This window comes from Bacillus rossius, chromosome 8 (genome assembly GCF_032445375.1).
Source record: "Bacillus rossius redtenbacheri isolate Brsri chromosome 8, Brsri_v3, whole genome shotgun sequence".
NCBI classification, from domain to species: domain Eukaryota; kingdom Metazoa; phylum Arthropoda; class Insecta; order Phasmatodea; family Bacillidae; genus Bacillus; species Bacillus rossius.
The window spans coordinates 42154196-42165154 of NC_086336.1; the positions used below are offsets into that span (position 1 = coordinate 42154196).

The 10959-nt window shown below is 37.2% G+C and overlaps 1 long non-coding RNA gene across 1 annotated transcript; it reads left to right on the plus strand.

Moving 5' to 3' along the window:
* Nucleotides 1–1823: 1823 nt before the first annotated feature.
* On the plus strand, nucleotides 1824–9956 carry LOC134534796 (uncharacterized). The gene is made up of 2 exons (XR_010075541.1): nucleotides 1824–2405; nucleotides 9301–9956. It is a non-coding gene; the product is annotated as an uncharacterized LOC134534796 (long non-coding RNA).
* Nucleotides 9957–10959: the final 1003 nt, after the last annotated feature.

Here is a 10959-nt window from a genome sequence, read left to right on the forward strand (position 1 = left end):
GAAAGTTCCATCATTGTTGGTAGGCTCTTCAACAGTTATCCGCCCAGAATCTCGATGCCCACATAGAGGCATTTCTTGCCTCCCGCTTCAACAATGGTTGATAATTTTCCTGTTTTGTTCTGCATCAGTTTTGACTTTCTGTGAAAGAAGTACACTGGCATCAGCTTGCTTGCAGTCATAAATTTCCAAAAAAACATTGGGCTGCTATTTCTGAATTTAAGTGGTACTTGGTTCGTGCATGTTTTTCAAAAGTTTCGAGAGCATCCTTCCACTTATTAAATGGTTTACTCACCAGACTAAAGGGAGCCTCGTGATAGCCATTACCAACATCACAAGGGCAAAATAAAACACAGGTTTTACAAAATGCTCCACTTAGCTTTACAGAGTATGATAACCAAGAAAATCTTTGGAACCATTTGATTTGGAAAGTCCATATTTTTGAACCTATAGTTTGCACATAACACTTATGAGTTTCCGATGGTTGCCATGGCCTTCTTAACAGCATTTCTTTTCCTGCATCTGTATTGTTTGCCTTCCCTACATACAGCCCTATGTCATTATAGGCACAACATTCCTTTAAAATCACAGAATTGCTCTGAACTTCTATCTGGGTCATACCTGTACCATTGCATGGAGTATAAGCTGGTTGAGTTGGCAGAAGCATGGCAACGGAACTACTTACCATATCAAGAGTAGAATCCAGATCCAAGGGAGTTTCTTTTGTCTTTGCACTCCTATTTTCAGCATTCGGAGATTAATGATGGGGTTCCTAAGAAACAGCAAGGTGTAATTTACTGTATAATAATTTTACCATTACATTTCGTACCACAAGTCAACACAAATTTTGTGATTTTTTTTTTTTACCATTTTGATAAATAATATGTTAGTACAAAAAAATTCAAAGTAATACATCTCCCGAACTTCGTAATGCGGCTTCGATCTGGCAACAACGCACGGCACAAGCCTTGTACTTGTACTAAGGTTGGGACGTCAAAATTACAAATAAATCAATAAGAATTTTCTTACTACTTATTAATCCTAAATTGTGATCCCTAGTAAAATATGTAGGTATGTCACGAAGAAGTTACGTCGTCGCCCCTTACTTAATTTTGAATAAAAAAAACATAAGCAAAATAGCTTTTTTTTTTAGAGTAGACTGCAGCTTAAGGGCGCCGTCTTGTCGGGGTGAATGTATGTTAGTGAGGTGGGATGATGACGGTGCCCTTAAGGCATGTGATACCCAATCATTAAAAGAGAACGATCGTATTTAAGTATTGTACATTTGCTCAAAAAGTTTTTCTCAGTTTTCACCTTAATAAGCAATAAGCATGTTAATAACACACAAGCATTATACTTAGAAAAGAAAAACCTACCACCAAAGGAGCAGATAGTTTTGGTTTTTTTTACCCATCTTCTGCGCTTTTCATTCGATTGCGAACTCACAATTCACAAATTCTTAACCATACGCATTACACAATGTACAGGATTGAACAGTCTTTCCGAACAGAATGTTAGAACTTGACTGCTGCTAGCTGCATTGTTGTGAGAACCAAACGGGTGTCGCCATGGTCGGCCGAGGAAAGCGTTTTAAGGCCATGAGTAATTAGGGTTTTCAGCCTGAATACCCGACCTTGAACCCTCTCTGTGCGGGGAGGGAAGCCTCTGCCCTTTGTTTGGGTGAATCGTAGTTGAGCTTGACCGACCTTCCAGACATCTACTTCAAGAGTTTTACACCTTGCATTGGCCAGTGTTTTTAACCAGTAACTTACCGACTTTCCCCCCCCCCCCCCTTTTTAGGGGGGGGGGGGGGGCTGCCCCCTCGTTACGCGACTGGTGCAATTGTACCACTCCCAAACGACCGAGGGTATATAAATAAAATAACTAGGCCTATATTAATTTGATCGGAATGGATCCGTCTCTTATTACTATCTATGGAACTCTGTACTCACTATATGTCTATGGAACAACGTAGGACAACATAACCTACGTCAAATATTGTAGTAGTGTTCTAAAATATTTGCATATATACAACGACAACAAAAAAAGAAACACAGTGGTGCTTGCTACAGTGTGTGATTATTTTAAATTTAATGGCATTATTGTTTTTGCGAAAATATCTACACGTCAGTGCAACGAAATTGACACAGCCCGTCGTGTCACATCCACAACTCACAGATCCTCAGCAAATCGAGAAACGTAAAAGGTTTTGGGAGTTGGAGAACGAACTTGAATCGAAAGTTAATTATGAAAGCCTGAGCGAAGCGGAGAAAAATATTCACGCCCTTCATAGAATAGCTGTCCTTAGAGGTCACTTTACGTACGATGACCCGGACACAGGAGATCGAGTTCTGACACGCCTCAGGCACTTCTTGAAAGGAGCATGTTGCGGCAGTGCTTGCAGACATGTAAGTTATTTATAAGTTGGTGTGCATACAAAAAAAATAATAATAATAATTGTAATACCTATGTATCACAGGATCAAGGCATTAACTTGGAAATGTAATACGAAATAATTACTATTGGCTGGTTAAACAAATCACGGTAAATATGTAGAGTAGCGGTATATGCGAAAAAAAATGCTAAAAATCCGAAAATACTTTTATTCTATGCTCTTTCACTTCCTCTTTTCAAATCAACCGGCGGAGATAAGAAATTCCAAATACTTTAGGAGATATCAATTTTTTTTAATTTTGAACATGTAGAGTAGCAGTATTTGCGAAGAAAATAAAAATTCTAAAAATCTGAAATTACTTTTATTATATGCTCTTTCACTTCCTCTTTTCATTAAAACCGGCGGAGATAAGAAATTCCAAATACTTTAGGAGATATCGAATTTTTTAATTTAGCAATACAACACATGCACAACCATTTGAACGATGCAATTTTTGTTATTATGCAGTGTGTTCGTGAATGCGTAATAAATAAAATGGTCGATTAGGTCAGGTCAGTTACATTATTAATACTTTCAAACTAAGCAGACATAAAAAATAATGTGAATTAATTTTAATGGCTGTTTAGTTTTAAAATATTTATAATGTAACTGACCTGACCAAACAAACCGTGACAAAGGATGATCAGTAGGAACTAAAATGGTCGATTAGGTCAGGTCAGTTACATTATGAATACTTTCAAACTAAGCGTACATTAAAAATAATATGATTTAATTTCAATGGTTCTTTAGTTTTAAAGTATTTATAATGTAACTGACCTGACCTAACAAACCCGGACAAATGATGAACATTAACAACTCACGTAAATTTTTTTTGTTACTTATTACTTGCGCAACAATATCCAAATAAAAAATAAGACTTTAAAATTAGAAACGTTAAAAGCCCACCTAAGTTGGAGGCGGGTACATTTCCTTTGCCATTAGAAGGAAATGATGTAGTCGTTCACCTACGTCTACGTCACGATACCTCCGACGGAACATAAATAAATAAATGAATAATCACGTATTGGTTCATTTGAATACTGGCCAATCACGGAACTGTCACGTGACAACATTGTCCAATAAGAAACATAATAGATACTCGTAAACAAGAAACAATGGTAATCGCAGCATGAATACGCAGATATTGTGATGAAAATTAAAAAATTCGATATCTCCTAAAGTATTTGGAATTTCTTATCTCCGCCGGTGGCCAATCACGGAACTGTCACGTGACAACATTGTCCAATAAGAAACATAATAGATACTCGTAAACAAGAAACAATGGTAATCGCAGCATGAATACGCAGGTATTGTGATGAAAATTAAAAAATTTGATATCTCCTAAAGTATTTGGAATTTCTTATCTCCGCCGGTTGATTTGAAAAGAGGAAGTTAAAGAGCATAGAATAAAGGTATTTTCGGATTTTTAGCATTTTTTTTCACATATACCGCGACTTTACATATTTACCCAAATCACTATCATCACATTAACTCTAAAAAGAGAGCTGTAAGGATGTGAGAAAAAAAAACAACATATTTTTTACTCAAAAGACTTAATTAGCGATTCTCTATGGATCTGAACAGCAATTCATTAGATCAACAAACTGTTGACATTCTTTAATTCACGATTTCCATGTTACTGTTTGTCTAAAGGTTTCTGTTTAGAAATGGCCAATAATACAAAGCACACTCGGTGGTTTCTTACAGGTATTTCCACACCAAAGCAACCAATGGTCAAATCATGATGTCTTCAGATCTTTATGAATTTAAATATGAGCTAATATTAGCTTAGCAGATAAAGATTAAGTTAAATTTTTTTTAATCTTTCATTTCTGATGTATAAATTTTTGAAAAATTAAAATAATCCAGTTTGTAGGAACGTTTGATAAATTAAAATTTAAAAGCATTTGTCCTAGAAAGGTCAAATTTTTACAATTCTCTTAAGCATGAAAAGGGTTTTAATTTGACATATAACTTAAGTGTATCACATCACTTTATAAAATAACACTTGATTTTATTTAAATTTAAATTTCATTTTACCCTTTTTATTGAAACAAAAAATTAACTTACTTTACATTCAAGGAACGCTTTTTCTTCTTCTTTTAGCACTTCAAATTAGTAAACCAACGATCCTTTGAACCTCATCTAATAGAAAAAAACAAATAATTTTCAGGAAAACCCAATGTTACTACAGCTTCACTTTCTTCCAACAAAGATATTTTTTCTCAGAAAAACCTTGGTTGTTTTTTTAGCAACAAAGTGATGTTTTTAAGGTTACTTAATTGATTGCCAAATTCTTGAAAAAAAAACTCATCAACTGGTTTGGTAAATGTTTCGAAATTGTATTGGTGAACAGTAATTGATTGTTTGTAAGTGATGTGGTCAATCATTTCCTCCTTGAAAAACCCTGTTAAAGCTTCTTTAAATTCCTCAATATCGGGGCAGTACATAGTCACATTCATTTAGTAAGCATGCCTGTAATGGTGGATTCCACATAACTTTAGCCATACATTCCTTGTAACTCGATAAGAGCTTTCAGAGCCAGAAAGTGTCAATTTATTTAACCTACCTCCTGAAAAATGTGTTTTATATTCTAGTGTGCAGTGCAAACACAGACAGAATGAGCGCCACCAGCACCAGCAATAATGGGCCTCAGGTGTGCAAACTTTGAAAAGCCAATTTTTAAATAAGGAAATTTTGACTTGAAAATACTGAACATTTCATGAAAATTTCACATAGTAAACCTTTTTTGAACATGGAATGGCTTATTTTTAGTGTCTTTAACCATAAAGACATAAATTAGTTTTCCAGGAATTTGCCTACTCACTTTGTCATCATAAAATTCTGTTAACAATTCCAACACACCTCTTTCATGAGGTAGAGTTTTCTAAAGTTTTGTATCAGATGTTGATGGAACTCCCTTTTCTTCAACGAGTTTTATTTCTGCTTTCCTTGTCCAGACCTGCCAACTCTCACGATTTTGGTGTGAGGCTCACGATTTTAAGGTCCATCTCACGCCCTCACGCCAAAATAGTGTTTCCTCACGATTTTTCGGGGCCCCAAGATTTTGTTTGTAAAAGTTACAAAACAAGTTTTACGAAAGCTTACAGTAACGAGTTTTCATCAATACTCGAGTCACGTAAAGGGAGCAATTTTGCGTTTTGTAGCGTGTGCCGTGCTGATTTTTCTATCTCGCATAGTGGAAGAGAAGACATTGTGAAACATGTTGCTACAAAAAAACACAACTAACACGTGAAGTGTATTGCTACCAATAAAAAAATTAATTTTGCTGTGAACAGTGATAATAGTGTTACACGAGCAGAATGTTATTTTACATCTTTTTTAGTTGCGGCCCTGCATGATCACTAGGGACCGGAAAAATTCGCGGGTTCAGTGACCTCCAGGATGAACTCCATAGTTCTACGTACACTCGGTCAAATGCCACCCACTCATTGGCTGCTGTCTTGTGAAACGTCCCAACGTAGCAGCCTGTGATTCGATAAAGCTTCGGTTGGGTGTTTCTCATTGGCCCAGAGTCATCCAGGTGAATTGTGAGCCAATAACAGAGCATCACTGAGGTATAACTATTTGTATTTTAGCCTATCGCTAAATGAATTCGCGAATTTTTCCGGTCTCTAATGATCACTACACGACAGCGCTAAATTATGTTCAACTAAATTAAATCTGCAACCTATAATTTGTTGAAATAAATTTCGAAGCAGAGACCATGTAACATATGTACAGGTATGTTACTTAAATTTAAAGATTCTCATTGGTTGTTTTTTTTTATATCTAACCTGTATTTATGGGCCTGAAAATTTTTATCGAGGACCTCATGATTTTTTAAATTTGAATGTTGGCAGGTCTGCTTGTCATATAATTACTAATACCTTTGAATATATATACTGTATAGAAGTCGCCAGCCCAGGTTAAAATTTCTAACACGGTTTTGAGGTAGTTGGTTAATTCACCGCCGCAATCGCCACCATCTCTAGGGCATCGACTTGTGGTGGTCCCTAGCGGACAAGTGCCGAACTCTTCAAACACCCCTTCCCCCTCCCGTTGAACGACCTCGAGCTGCAGTGAATGATGGATGAGGGGTGCGGGGAATGACAGCGGGCGACAGTGCTGCATTCTAACGTGTACACAACAACTAAGACGATACAGGGAGTTACGGCAGCGCACTGCAGCGGTGAAGTTCCCAAGCTGCTCATTTTACGCTCTTGAAAAACGTAGAGTAAATCCTATCCACTCGCGACTTCTATACAGTATATATATTCAAAGCTAATACCAAATTCACATTCCATTCTTGCACAAGACCAACTGGTTGGTAACATTGTTAAAAGCTGAAGTTTTACACTCTTGCTTGCTGTTGCAAATTTTTGTTTTAGCTCGTTAAGAATTTTGTTCTGCGAGTTGTCTGGTGGATTCTTGTTATCTTCTTCTATGTTGCCAGCTTGGGAAACTTTAATTAAATCTTAATTTAATTTTGTCAAGTTTTTGTTTGCAGTATTTTTTATTATTTACGTTTTATTTTAGCAGGTGATCTATTGATGTCAATGAGGCATTAAAAAAAATCTATACCTGAAATATGATGGGATATAGGCCTACTCAGGATCATCTTTGCTGCAGCCTGTTTTTGTTTTTACATTTTCAGCCAATGGTTCATCATGAATATTTCTATTACTTTCAGAACTTGAATATGATTGTTTCTTACTTAACTCTTAAGTGGCAAGAAGTGCAAATTTCCATTCCATCGTCAATAATATAATTGAGCTTTGTCATCTACGGTGTGACATTCATTAGATTTTTAGTTACCCAATGCCTGTCTTTATTAAAAGGATTGCAACAATATTTACCCCACGGGTTATCCATTAGTATCTTAAGAACTTGCACACAGCACGTGTTCACTCAGACAACTCACAACACAGTGACTGAAGACAAAAACCCTAGTAGGAGGAAGCTAAGGGTTGCAAGTTGAGACAGGAAAGAAACTATTATCACCCTATTTAGACCTAACTTTTCTTATGTAAATTGTTATGGTATACTGGAGAAAGAATTTGACGACAGTCGTCGTACCCTCCCAGATACAGAGGCCGTACCTGGCCACCGACGCGGGCCTGAGGGGGCCTGTTTTCCCCCCCCAGTGAACCCCAGTGTGTGCGACGGCCAGGGACGCACCCGCGTGCGCCCTAGCATGCCAACGAGTGTTTTTCTATGTGACTTTATCTTTTATTTCAGTGTGTATATATTTGTAAACGATTAAGGGATTTGAATGTGTGTAATTAACTTATTTTATTTATTATTCATTGTGCAAGTTCGCTGTGTAATTAATGTCTCGTGTATGTCTTTGTAAATAATTCAATAACTTTTTCTGAAGTGTTTCGCCATAGTATGTAATTGCAGCCTGGCGCGCCGCGGGACGGAGCTCTCTCCCACGCCGGCCGATTTTCCCCTCCCTCCCCGCCACCCGCGGGCGCCGGCCCGCGGGCGAGCGGGGAGAGGCAGTCGCGTCCTGGTCTCGAGCGGAGACAGACGTGTTCGTTGCTCCGCGAGCCGCGCACGTTGCGCTCGGGATTGAACGTTCGCTCAGTCCGCAGTCGGTCACGGCAGCTGAGCTGCCACCGCGAATCAGCTTAGCATTGTTAACTTACGAGTCATCGGGAGACGTGTCTAGCGGGCAGTTTCTACAACGCGAACGTGGTGCTACGAGTCTCTGAACTTTTCGCCGTCCACGGAACATTACGTAACGGGCCGCGTATGTACAGCGCTCCGTCTTCGGGCCCTCTCTCACTGGGTCAGCCTAGCATTAATAAACTTTACGATTCGCGCCGAAACGTATTTGAGAACCGCCCCGTCATCAGGGAGTCCGTGTCGCCGTGGTAGGGCACTTGTTCCGCGACGGTTCCGCCAGGCTGCGGCAGGACTTTATAAGCGTTAATAAAAGACGGCTCGTGAAATTCGTTAATGCCGTGTTCTGCTTGCGACAACCTACCAACATTCCTCGCAATCACTTCACTCTCCCTCCAGGTCCCGCCTTTCCCGGTCCCGGCCACGTTGGCCTGGACCCACACCTCTCCGACGAGGGCAGTACGGGCATAACAGGACATTTATTTCAACGGGAAAACGGGGACCTGAAGCCGAGGGACGTCAAATTATTAAGACAAGTTTGAATAAAAATAGTTAGATAAGGTTTTTTTATATCATGTAACAAGTCATGAATTCGCAGAATTTTCACATGCATCAATTTTCATTAAAAAAAAATCATTTCAATATGGTACCATTGGAATAACATCATGAAACTTTGTACACAACTTGCTAAAGAAGTTTGGTTAAAAAAAAATTTTTTTTCATTAAATTAAAAATTTCTATTTTTTTTATATAAAAAAACTTTTTTTGAGTTCTTGGGAAACATATGAAGCAATGTTATACTCCTCTGTAAGTCAAATTAAAGCCCTTGGTACAAATTTGAGCTTTCTAGGACAAACGGTTTTAGAGTTTCATGCTTTTAAATATTTCAAAACATTCATACAAACTATCATTTTTTAATTTTTCAAAAAATTTATAGATCAAAAGCGAAAGGTTGCAAAAAATTTAAACTTTGTATTTTTTGTCATACTGATGAATAGAGCACAATCACCAAATATGATACATTTTGAAAATCTCAAGGTTTTTAGATAATTATTTTATTGGTTGATTTAATATGTAATGGCACTTCCTAATTTTTTTTAGATTATTAAAAAAAAAATGTCAAAACATAAAAATGATTCATTATTGTTTCATTAAATATTTTTACGTATGTTTTATTGTGAAAGTCATTCAATTGCCATACAACATTGTCACTAAATTTTTACGTTGTATGCTTGCAGTGTATTTATGACCATGTAAAAGTTCCGGAAGTGAAGAAAAAAGGTCGGAGATTTAACTCTGCTTTCTGGTTGTACGACCAGGTTGAGGAGGATAGTGAAGAAGACGAAATGCTTAAAAGAATGTACCGTCCACCACCAAGGAAGCAAGCTAATTTGAGAAAATCCTAGAATGTGCACAACATGTAGCAAAATGGTAGAGTATCTGTCCATTTTGTTTTTGACTGTGATATACTGAGTATTTGAGTATGTTTTCTTTTTGATGCATATGAACTAAATGCTACTTTAGTTGCTTTTAACATATTATACAATATTTATAAATACATATTCAGTTTTCTTGAATTTTTCAACTATTTTCTCCTGGATTCCATGAAAAATAATAAAAACTTATAGAACATTCATCAGTGAAATAAAATATATTAAGGGTAATAGTACCCACCATTTATAATATATTATTTTTAAATTTTGGGCCACATTTTAAATTTTTTTTAGCATGACAAGGCAAAAACAAGTTCTTCCCAAGCTTTTATTCTTGTAACAATTGAATATTTAGTTAACGGGTTGGTATAAATAACTGATAATTTCACACATACTGACTGTATTTTTTTCAAGTTATAATATTGGTCTTTATTAGGCGTACAGTAAATTAATCAAATTTTTGGTACTTTTTGACTTGGTCACACACACATGCGTGCACACCTGCACATACAACCTCTCCCCCCCCCTCCCCCCTCCAAACACACACACACACACACACACTCTCTCTATCTCTCTCTGTGTGTGTATATATTTGTATATACTCACACACACACATTACACACATATTTATATTTATATATAAAAGATATAATGAGAGAGTGTGTGCACATTTGTGTGTGTGTGTGTGTGTGTGTGTGTGTGTGTATTAGAGAGAGAGAGTGAGAGCTTATGTTTAGTTTACTGTAGCATTTTGTAGTTGAATGTTTTCTGTCAGTTGGCATTGGATGGATAATGGGCATGTGTACAAATCCAACTTACTAGAGTGCACGTGTTGGCTTGGGTATCATTTATATCTAGACTCTAGACCTTGTCATTTTCATCCATCATTTCTGCCACCACTGTGTTTTGCCATCACTTGTATCCAGTCTGTTTAGCTTTGCCTTCATCTTCTCTTTTCTCTGTGTTGTAAGGCCAGACACACAGAATGAGATATGACACGACCAACATTTTGTCTGATAGTAGTTGACTTCCATGTATTTACATAAAAGCAATGCACACAGAATCAGACACGGCATGATGCCCCAAAACTGTCATTGTAACTGTCATAGATGTATCCTTCCGCAGACTACTAGGAAATATTTAAAGGTGAAATTCCACATGCATGCATCAGATGCAGAGCACTGCTACAACAGTGTGTTGTGGAACTGTTTCTCACGATGTGTCAACTGCTAGGGCAGTAAAGTCGCACGTCCATACCGATTGGAGAGCAGTATAGACGCAGCCATCAAGGGGAAGATGAGAAATTGATAGAAACAATTTCAAAATTTTCTTGCATTTACAATGTTTCTTTATCGATATACAAGGACCAAACTGTAAAGGACATTGCTTGGCGAGAGCAGAATTCGGGGAGAAATCGGGTAAGAAAAGTACAATCTATTCTGTTTACTCATGTTCATTATTAAT